General features: G+C 38.3%; 1 pseudogene; it reads right to left on the bottom strand.

Annotated features, from left to right (window-relative positions):
• Window positions 1-763: 763 nt before the first annotated feature.
• Window positions 764-9,743, bottom strand: LOC138165608 (YTH domain-containing family protein 2-like; annotated as a pseudogene).
• Window positions 9,744-9,995: the final 252 nt, after the last annotated feature.

The following is a 9,995-nucleotide window of genomic DNA, read 5'->3' as shown; positions in this document are numbered from 1 at the left end:
TCTCTCTCTCTCTCTCTCTCTCTCTCTCTCTCTCTCTCTCTCTCTCTTAATCAGCAGCATCTTAATTTTGTTATAGAAAAGTGATTAAAGGTAAAAAGAAAGTCAATGCCCTCTCCCCATTGACTGTACAAGAAAAAAATCATTCACTATACATTTTATACTAATTTTCTCTTCCAAAATGCATTTTCTGTAAATGAATTTTTAACACTCTTTTTAATTTTGAAATACAATTAATCCTGACTTGATCTATATAATATACAAGAACAGAACATTTCTTAGAATTCCTACTACATTACTTTGAGTAACAAAAGGTCAGAGAAAATGAATCACTTTTAGAGACACAAGCTTGGGTAATAATCTGCTTGATTCTTCTAGACAAATTTTTTTCATAAAATATTCTTCCACTTGAGAAAGAAAAATAATTCTATTTTTGGGGGGTATGGATGTCCAAACTCTTCAAGATTCCAAATGCATATGTCAAAATGGTGGGGAGGAAAGGATGTAAAAATTATAGAAAAAAAAACTATGTCACTTACAGACCTTAAAATATGAAAAACATATAAAAAACAGTATTGTTCTAAAATCATAAGTAAAGACAAAATAAAGCAGATATTTTAATGTAAACTATCTTGAGGTTTTTTTTTATTTTTGTTCTCTTTTCCACAATTCCAAGTGTATAATTGTTTCTTTGAAGTCAATGAAATTAAGAAAAAAGTCCTAATTATTTCAAAAGTTATTTCTCTTCTCTCTCTCAGAAGGATATTTAAGTGTAACCACTGTTACAGTCTTTGCAAGAAAACTGCCTTTTTTTGACATGACCTTGGTCTTTCTTTTGAACATTTTCCTTCTCTGGGTGAGAAGTCATTGAAAATTGAGGTAGTATGTTTGAAGTTGGCAACAATTTTCAACACCTGTTCATTTTTTTCTAAGGGGACTTCTGGGTGTCTCTGGAGTTGGCCATTGGTTTATTCTCATTGTTCTTTACTGGCTATCAGGAAAGTCCTTCACAAAAATCCACCTAACACTAAACTGTCCCTTTGATTTTTACCAGGACCACAACCCACACTTTATTTCTGTTATGCCACAGAAATATTCACTACTCTTGATAGCAAAAAGTAAGTAGATAGTACCTTTTCCATTCATGGAGTGATAAACAGCATTCAAACTCTTATTTCTAGGTGTGGTGCTATACCAGATACTATATTTAATGGAATTGTGGATATTGCCCTCGTGATGATGAAAACCTAGCCATTTTTCAGATTCCAGTCAAAATCTTTAGGATTATAATTGTTGATGAACTGTGACTTCTCCAACACTGGGAAGGTTCTGAAGGAGCAGACCCAGAATTGTTTAGAGACTTCCCTACCCTGTTACCTGTTACCTACCATCCGCCCCAGTATTCCCAAACCCATTTTCTGGATCACTACTCACAGGGAGGCTGGGTTGCTTGTTGTTGTGAAGAAAGCAAGGTAGGCTGGAGTGATAGCACTGGAGGAGAGGTTGCAACTGTTATCCTGCTGCCGCCTGCATCACTGGTGGCTATGGTTTATCTGCTGACCTACAGACTAGGATGATACTTGTGTTGACTGATGACCAATATATTGAACCAAAACCTGGGAGTGGTTTCTGTTATATCACCTCTGTAATATGCAGTTCTAATATTTGTGTTATGTTTTATTAGAGGCAATGAAAACTTGACTCTACCATGACATTTTTGGTCTTCAGCTTCGGTTATTGTTTTGCAGACATAGTAGAAATATCAGCCCAAGGTGTTTGGGAGCAGTCATGGAGATTAGCGGATGCCACCATATGATTGGTAATGGAACCACTTCCAATAGCAGAACTGCCAACTTTTGGAGCACTGCTAATAACATCCATGCTACCCAACTTCAGTGCTTCCATCTCTTGGTCTATAGTATTCATACTGTTCAGGACTTTTTGGCAAAAGCTGATGGTTCACTAATCATGGATCTACCTAAGAAACTAGATACATAGCCGTAATTGTCACTTTGTCCAGATCTTTAAGTAGTGTCCCTGAGAATGGTTGTTCCCTCAAGCTAAGAAGTCAGTACCACTGAGAAAGAAATTAAACCCTTGCTAACCAGGAAATAGCATGCTGTCTAGAACCCCTGGATGTCCAAAAGGCACATCCAGTACAAAGTGGAACTCTCCATGGCTGGTGTCCATAAAATATCAAGTAGGGCATGTAGAATAGGTAGCCTAGCCCAATGAATATTAAGAAACCTATTGAAGGACTGTGGTAACGTGGTAGATTTGACATGACTGGATTGCATTATTGGGCCTTGCCTATGGATTTAAGTATGGTTCAAAATCATCATGACTTAATCTTTCCTTCTGATGAACAGATTCATTTTTTTTTTTTACTTTATTGCCTTCACCTTCCCATCGCTGCTGGCCAATATGACTCAGTCATTTTGACTATTATAAATAAACAAATTACAAATAAAGGGCATATAGAGAAAGATAGTATCTGTATATCCAGAGGAAAAATTGATAAGTAGAAGCATGTTTCAAATATTTTTACATATATATGCATATGCACACATATGTATATGCATACATATATACACATAAATAAATACATGTATATATATACATATCTACATACACATGCATATACACACAAACATAGATTATATATATTTATATATCTGTCTGTGTCTAATGGTAGCCATCTCTAGAGTGGTAGAGCAGAGAGAAGAAAAAAGAAAAAAATGAAAAAAAGAAATTTAACAATAACTTTGTCGTATATTTGGACAGAATAGCAAGTTGTACATGATAGACTTGCAATTTCATGAGGGATTATAATCTTTTTTATTGTACTGTGTTATGGAAATGCTTGTTTTGTTCCTTGAATTGAAAATAATATTTTTAAATGACTTGTGGGTTTCAGATCCTCAGTGTGGCAGCAATGGCAGATGGGGCCACAGTGGGAATGAGTGGAGAGTTTTGTTCCTGACACTGTCAGTTGCCATGTCTTTTCAACTCTACCTCTGTCTGTCCCCTTCTCTCCACTTACATAGCCACTTTTTTACCAAGAACTCTATCAAGAGCTCATGACCTCTTGCTCTTAATTGGCCTCCCTACCTCAAGTCTCTCATCCATATTCCAAAGAGCTGCTAAAATGATATTCCTAAGAACAATTCTGTGCTTCAGGTCACTTCCCTTCTCATTAACTTTTAGTGACTCCCCATTTCCTATAGGATCAAATGGCTTCACATTAAAAAAACAAAACAAAAGTATTCACAACATGACTCTAATCTTCCTTCCTTGGCTTATTAAAGATGACTTTGCTTCATTTATTCCAACCAAACCGGCCTTCCTACCGTTCCTCACACAGAACCTTCCATCTTCCACTTCTATGCCTTTGCCCAGGCTGTCCGGTCATGCATTTAATGTTCTTCCTTGTCTCTTAGAATCTCGTTTACCTCAAATCTCAGTTCAAATATCATTTGCTACCAAAGGCCTTCCTTCATGTTGCCAGCTGCTATTGCCTCTCTTCCCATTCATCCATTCAATAAACATTTATTGAATGACTTGTGTGTTAAGCACTGTGCTAAGCACTACAGATACAGAAAGAGGCAAAAGACAGTTCCCAAATAGCTTGCATTTGTTTTGCATAGATTTTACATATTTTTCTGTATGTGTACACATTGTCTCCCCAAATAGAATGTAAGCACATCGAGAGTAGGAATTACTTCATATTTTCCTTTGTAATCCTAGGGCATAGAAATATGCCTCACATAGAGTTCATCTAAATAAATGCTTGTTGATGGTTAGAAAGCCACTCCTTACCTTCTCCCATTCTTGGTAATGTCCAAACTGGCAGCTGAATCATTTGATATATTTAAATAGAGACATAGTAGTTGAATTAGCTGCCTCTTTCCCACCTAGCTCCTGACAATGATGGAATGTTTTTCAGAGGTTCACAGACTTGAATTAGCAACTTTCTAACACAGTCAGAGGTCAGAATCCTTTTGATTCAATGCCACAGATCCCAAGAAGAGAAATGCATTTCTTTACTTAATTGGGGTCATCTTCTCTTCTATCTGTATTGACTACTTGTGCTGGCAAAGCTCCCCAAATAAAAAGGCATTGCTTTGTCATTGGTGAAAGAACACAAAGATGACTATGAGACCTAATTTAGCCAAAATACTAATTAGGGATTTGAGTCCTCTATATCTAGATCTTGTTTCCAGTCACTTTTGCTTGCTAGCATGAAACCTGAGCAAAAAAAAAAGTGTGCTATGTGCCATTTCTTCCTTCTTTTCTTTCCTTCCACTCCCCCAAAAGTATTCTCCCTTTGCTCACAAATATGCAGTATTATTTTATGGGAACAGTTTGTAAATGCCTACCATATGTAACTGTGATAGGTCCAGAATTCCATGTTTCCCCATGTTTAGGGATATGTTTTCCCTAAAAGATAACAAGTGTCCCTAAGACATGTCAGACCCCTATTGAATTTGTTGCCATTTTTCCTTTTTCCCATAAATCTCATCCTTCCCCACCTCCATCACCAATAAAGAAGGGACTGACACCGTGTTCTGTTCTCTGGTTTCCTCTTGTTGCCCTCCTTTTCCCTTTCCAGGCTCTACTGGACCTAAGAAAGGTATTGATTCAAATCCATCATAATCCTCTTTATAGGAATAATTGTGTGCCTCATATATCTAGGCTTATTGTTAAGGATTCTATTTTTATTATATAGAGTCATTATTGATAGATTTGTATATTGTTGAGCTAATTAGTAATTCCCCTGATGGCCCACCTGCTTGGTAGTTCAATTGATGCTAGATAGGTATTTTCAGTACCGAGCAAAGAATTCCCTATAAGATATATTCTGACAATCCCCCTTAAGTACCTCTCTGTGTGTGGCTGCCATTTCTCTCAATGTCTGTGTGCATGTGTGTGTGTGTGTCTACATGCCTCTCTCTGTCTATTTCTGTCTCTGTTTCTGACTCTATATCCCCCTGTCCTTCTGTGTGGATCTATTTCTTTTTTTATCCTCTCTGTTTGTTTCTCTGGGGGGGGGGGGGGTTGTGCGGGGTTGTCCCTGTGTCTCTCTGTCTATACCTCCTTCTGCCTTTCTCTCTGTATCTCTCCTACTTAGTTATTTGAAGTGTCCAGCTTTGCTGTTCTATGAAAACCAAGAGAGAAGATTCCCAATTGCTAAATACATCTCATTTTGGAGTACATTGGACTCAAGAACTGGTGAAAATAGAATTCTTCCTGTCCCAGGAGCATCATTAAGAGCTTCAACTGGTTATAACAACTGTCAGAGAGGTGGTCAAAATATATGCCAATGGAGCATAGACTCTAGAAGGTTCTGTAAGTATGAAAAGGTTTCTGCTACATGCCTGTTTGTGGTTCAAAACTTACACAGAGGTCCATCCTAGTAAACCTTGAGAGCCTCATCATGTTGGCTATAAATGTGATTCAGGTTGGTGTTTTCCACACAAATTCATAAAAACCATCTGCTTATGTCACCTGATCTCTCTGGGCCTCAGTTTCTTCATCTATAAAAAGAGAAGTTGGGCTAGAGGACCTCTGACGTCCCTCTAAATCTAAAGCTATAATTTTATGATTCTTCTAGGTCATAGAATGGTTGGGATCTGGGTTAGTAAAGAAATACCAACACTGATGAAGGCCCAAATGCTTAAAATATTAAACTATGGAAAGCTACTGATAGCTTATATTACTCTCCCTTTGCCCATAAATATACAGTATTACTTTATGCGAATGGTTTGTAAATGCCTACCATATATAATTGTGACAGGACCAGAATTCCACATTTTCCCATGTTTAGGGATATGATTTCCCTAAAAGGTAATGAAAAAGTCCCCAAGACATGATAGACCCCTATTTCCCATGACATGTCTTCCTAGTCACCTAGGAGCATGCAAAATCACACTCACATAGAATCGGGGCTTCTCCAAATTGGAAGAGTATCTACCTGAATATTGAAGAGTATCTACCATAAGTCAACATATCCTCCCCTCCTGAAAAGGTATCTTCCTATCATTGTATTTTTGCTGCATGTTCTTGCTATGCTGGGCTAAGTGAACTTCCTTTTGTTTTTTTAACTGTTCAATAAACTAGGAGTGTTTCATTTTGTCCCCAAATTGAATCTGAACTAAAACGGTGCCTGTGTTGGGCCCACTTTTAACAGCAAGGCACTTTTATTCCCTGGAGAGTGGTAAGGAGGGGAATATAATGTGTATAGTTTAGTAAAGTGGATAAAACAGGTAAATACATTCAATTCAATCCACAAGCATTTGTTGTGTTCAAGGTACTATGCTAGGCATTGGGTAATCAAAACCAAACAAAGAACCTTTTTTTGGGGGAGGGGGGTTGTTTGCTTTTTTTTCCAATCCTCAAAGTACTTACTTTCTACAGGGGAGATACAACAGGTACACAGGTAAGTAAATACAACATAATTTCAGGAGGGAAAAAAGTCTAACCCCTGCTCTGCAGGAGTAACAACAATCAGTGAAAAGGCAAAGAGACGCTAGATAATATAACTAGTATAAAAAACAATTGGTAGACCAATTTGACTGGAACCCAAAGTATGTAAAGGGAAACAGTATCATATAGCTAGAAAAATGAGATCCAGATTGTAGAGGCTTTAAATGCCAGGCTGAGACATTTGTATTTTGTGTCAATGGCAATATGGAGCCATTGAGGATTTTGGGGAAAGGGTGTACCACTGTTCAACCTGTATCTTAGGAATATTAATTTGGCAATTGTATGGAAGATGTTAAGAGTATTTATGAGGATATTATAATGATTCAGTGACAGGGGAAAAATAGGATAAAAATTCCTTCTCTGTAGAACAGTAGCTATGTGAGTGAAAAGAACAGGATAGATGAGAAAAAAAAAAAAAACAAGATACCAAAGCACTACAAATTGGTAATAGCTTGTAGTATGGGGATCAAAGAATCAACAATGACCATGAAACTGTTAATAAACAGTAAACAAATGGGAAAAAAAACCTATATAAGGGTGCCTGTATTGGGCCCACCACTAAAAGAAATGCACTTAGTTCCTGGAGACAGGTAAGGAGGGGATAATGAATATGACCTAGTAGAATGGATAAGACAGATATATACATTCAGTTTGACCCAGGAAGCATTTCAAGGCACTGTCCTAGAAAATGGAGAATCAAAAAGTAACATAATAAATAAATAAGGAAATCTATGAAAGGACAAAGTTCTGTAGGGTCAGAAGAAAGCAGACTCACTTGCAGTTCTGATTATCAGGCAGGGCTGGATGGAAGAAATTAGTCTCATATACCTAAGAGGAAAACTAAGGCTATTATTAAATTGGTAAAAGACAGGTGAAGCATAACTTGCACAAACAACAGAAACAAGGAGGTAGAGTAGTAAAATAGAGAGAAGTCTGTGTTGTATGTGTGAATATAAATCCCTCGAGGGCAAGTACTTTATTTTTGCATTTATATATGTAATACTTAGCTCAGTTTTTAGTAGCAGGTATTTAATAAAATGTTTTTTTTTTCATTTATTAAATCAATCAGGTTCTACTGACTGCACTTCACCATTAAACCTAGGGGAATTTCCATTGGTTCTTACATTTTCACTTGAGATTTATTCCATATTTCAAATTAGACTGATTGCTTTCCTTAGAGGCTGAGAAAATAAGTAATCTTAGAAAAACAAGATCCCCCTGTTTTCACTCATAGTGGAATATATAGACTCTATCCTTCTAACAAGAAATTTAATTGAATTATGACCATTGGAACTGATTTTTCTATTGATTACCTGGTAAAGTTATTCTTCACATTATAGCAGAATTAACTTCAGAGGCACCAGAATAAACAACACACTGAAATTAAAAAAAAAAAAAAGATTCTTGAGTCAAGACGGCAGAATAAACAGCTAATCACTGTAGCTCTCTGTATCAACAATGCAGTGTTCACAATGCCTATGGTAACTATGAATATGCTGATATGGTTATTAATCACAAAATATACCAGGCTCTCTACATGGGGAATAAAGCTAGAACATTTTTTCAAATATCAGAAAACTGAGTCCCCAAACCAGAAAGTCAGAGCCATCACAGAAGTTATGAAGCTGGCACATGTAGTTAATGTAGTAAACACCCACATTCACAAGCCTTCAAAACAGAACAAGCTACCTCAGGCAAAGGTCCTCCTCTCCCCACTCACGGCAACTTCTCAGCATCCAGGAAGCATACTCCCAGCAGCTCCAGCCCCCCACAGTTCCCATCCCTGGCAGTCCTCAGCAGGAGTCCTTAGCAGAAATTCTGGCTGGCTCCAAAAAGGGGTTCACTGCCTCCACCTCCACTGCTACCACTGCTGCTGCTGGCTGCTGCTGCCTCTGCTGCATGCCCCATGCACTCTAGCTTGGCTTCTGCTTCCTCTTGCCCCACCCCTTCCTGCTCCATCAGCAAGTCCAATGGGGCATGGAAGACCTTTAAACCCCAAAACCTTTACACTCTCCTACATTCACCTCCAAACAATTATAAAAGAGGACCCCAGAAAAATCCTGGAATAATAGAGCCAATGGAAAGAAGGGTGGAATGAGGGGTGAAATGGTCTTTTATCCAGGAAGACTTGAAGGATTGGTAAGAAATGTCTTACTCACTCAGATAAAAGGGAAGCTCATTACAGGAGAGTAAGCATTCCAACAAGTCAGCAGCAAGTCCCACCTCAGCAAACCAAACAGAGAACCTGATGTGATCTACTTCTAGTGTGGTACAGCAGGAAAATGCCAATATGTGCCTTAGCATAACCAGAGGAGCCAGCAGATACCACATGCTTCAGTGTAGCCCCCAGAAGGCAGCAGATGGAGCTCCACATGCTTCATGGCAGTCTAGGATTGACAGAAGTCCTCCAGCAGCCCAACCTCCATGAGCTTCAGCATAGACCAGAGCAAATAGAAACCCTCCAGGGACTAGACCTCCCTGTCCTTCAGTGTAGCCTTGGGGAAAATGCATAAAGACCCCACCTGGCCTCAGCACATGCCAGACACCACTACTTTGTTAAGCCTTAACTTCCTGGGAACAGAGACTGTGAAGGATTTAAGGTGGACTGGACACTGTGAGCTTCCCAGGAAGTTAAGGCTTAACAAAGCCACAAACAGGTTCATAAAAAGTACCATCATCACAGTCATGCTTCCTCAGCTTTCAGCAGCTCCCAGGAGAAGCTGGTAGCTCCCCAGAAGAAGCTCCAACTGGTTCCCAAAATCAAAATCATTCTTTCCAGCCTGAGTCTCTTCTTTTCAGCCTCCTTGGCAGCTGTTACTTTTGCCTCCCTGAAACTTATCCCAAGGAGCTCTGACTCTCCCTCTCTGGGGCTTTTCCATATATACAGTATTATTCCTCCCCTTTCAGCCCCTTCCTGTTACATCTGCAACAGAAGCTCATACCTTCTGTTTCTTTAATAGAGACTTTATTTGAACTAGATGCTAAGTACCTCTTAGCTTTCCAATACAAAGGGATCTTTAAATTTCATTACCATACCATTGGTCAAACAGAAAAGAAAGCACAAAGGCTAATTGAGGAAAACAACATCTTAAAAGTTAGAATTGGACAAGTGGAAGTTAATGACTCTAGGAGAAATCAGGAATCAAACAAATTCAAAAGAATGAAAAAAAATGGATGAAAACATAAAATACCCTATGGGGAAAACAACTGAAATACAGATCCAGGAGGAACAATACAAGAATCATTGAACTACTTGAAAGTCATAATAATAATAAAGGAGGACCTGGAAAGTATCTTACAAGAAATTATCAAGGAAAATTGCCCTGATGTCCTGGAACCAGAGGGTAAAAAAGACATTGAAAGAATCCACCAATAACGTCAGGAAAGATATCCTAAAATAAAAACTCCAAGGAACATTATAACCAAATGTCCGAACTGTCAGATCAAGGATAAAATACTACAAGTGGCCAGAAAGTAACAATTCAGATATCAGGGAGTCACAATCAAGATCA

The sequence above is a fragment of the Petaurus breviceps genome, unplaced genomic scaffold, assembly GCF_028583685.1.
Source record: "Petaurus breviceps papuanus isolate PSGF00001 unplaced genomic scaffold, PetGlider_PUasm1.0 214, whole genome shotgun sequence".
NCBI classification, from domain to species: domain Eukaryota; kingdom Metazoa; phylum Chordata; class Mammalia; order Diprotodontia; family Petauridae; genus Petaurus; species Petaurus breviceps.
The sequence above is the reverse complement of the archived record's forward strand: the minus strand, read 5'-3'. Positions and strand labels throughout refer to the sequence as shown.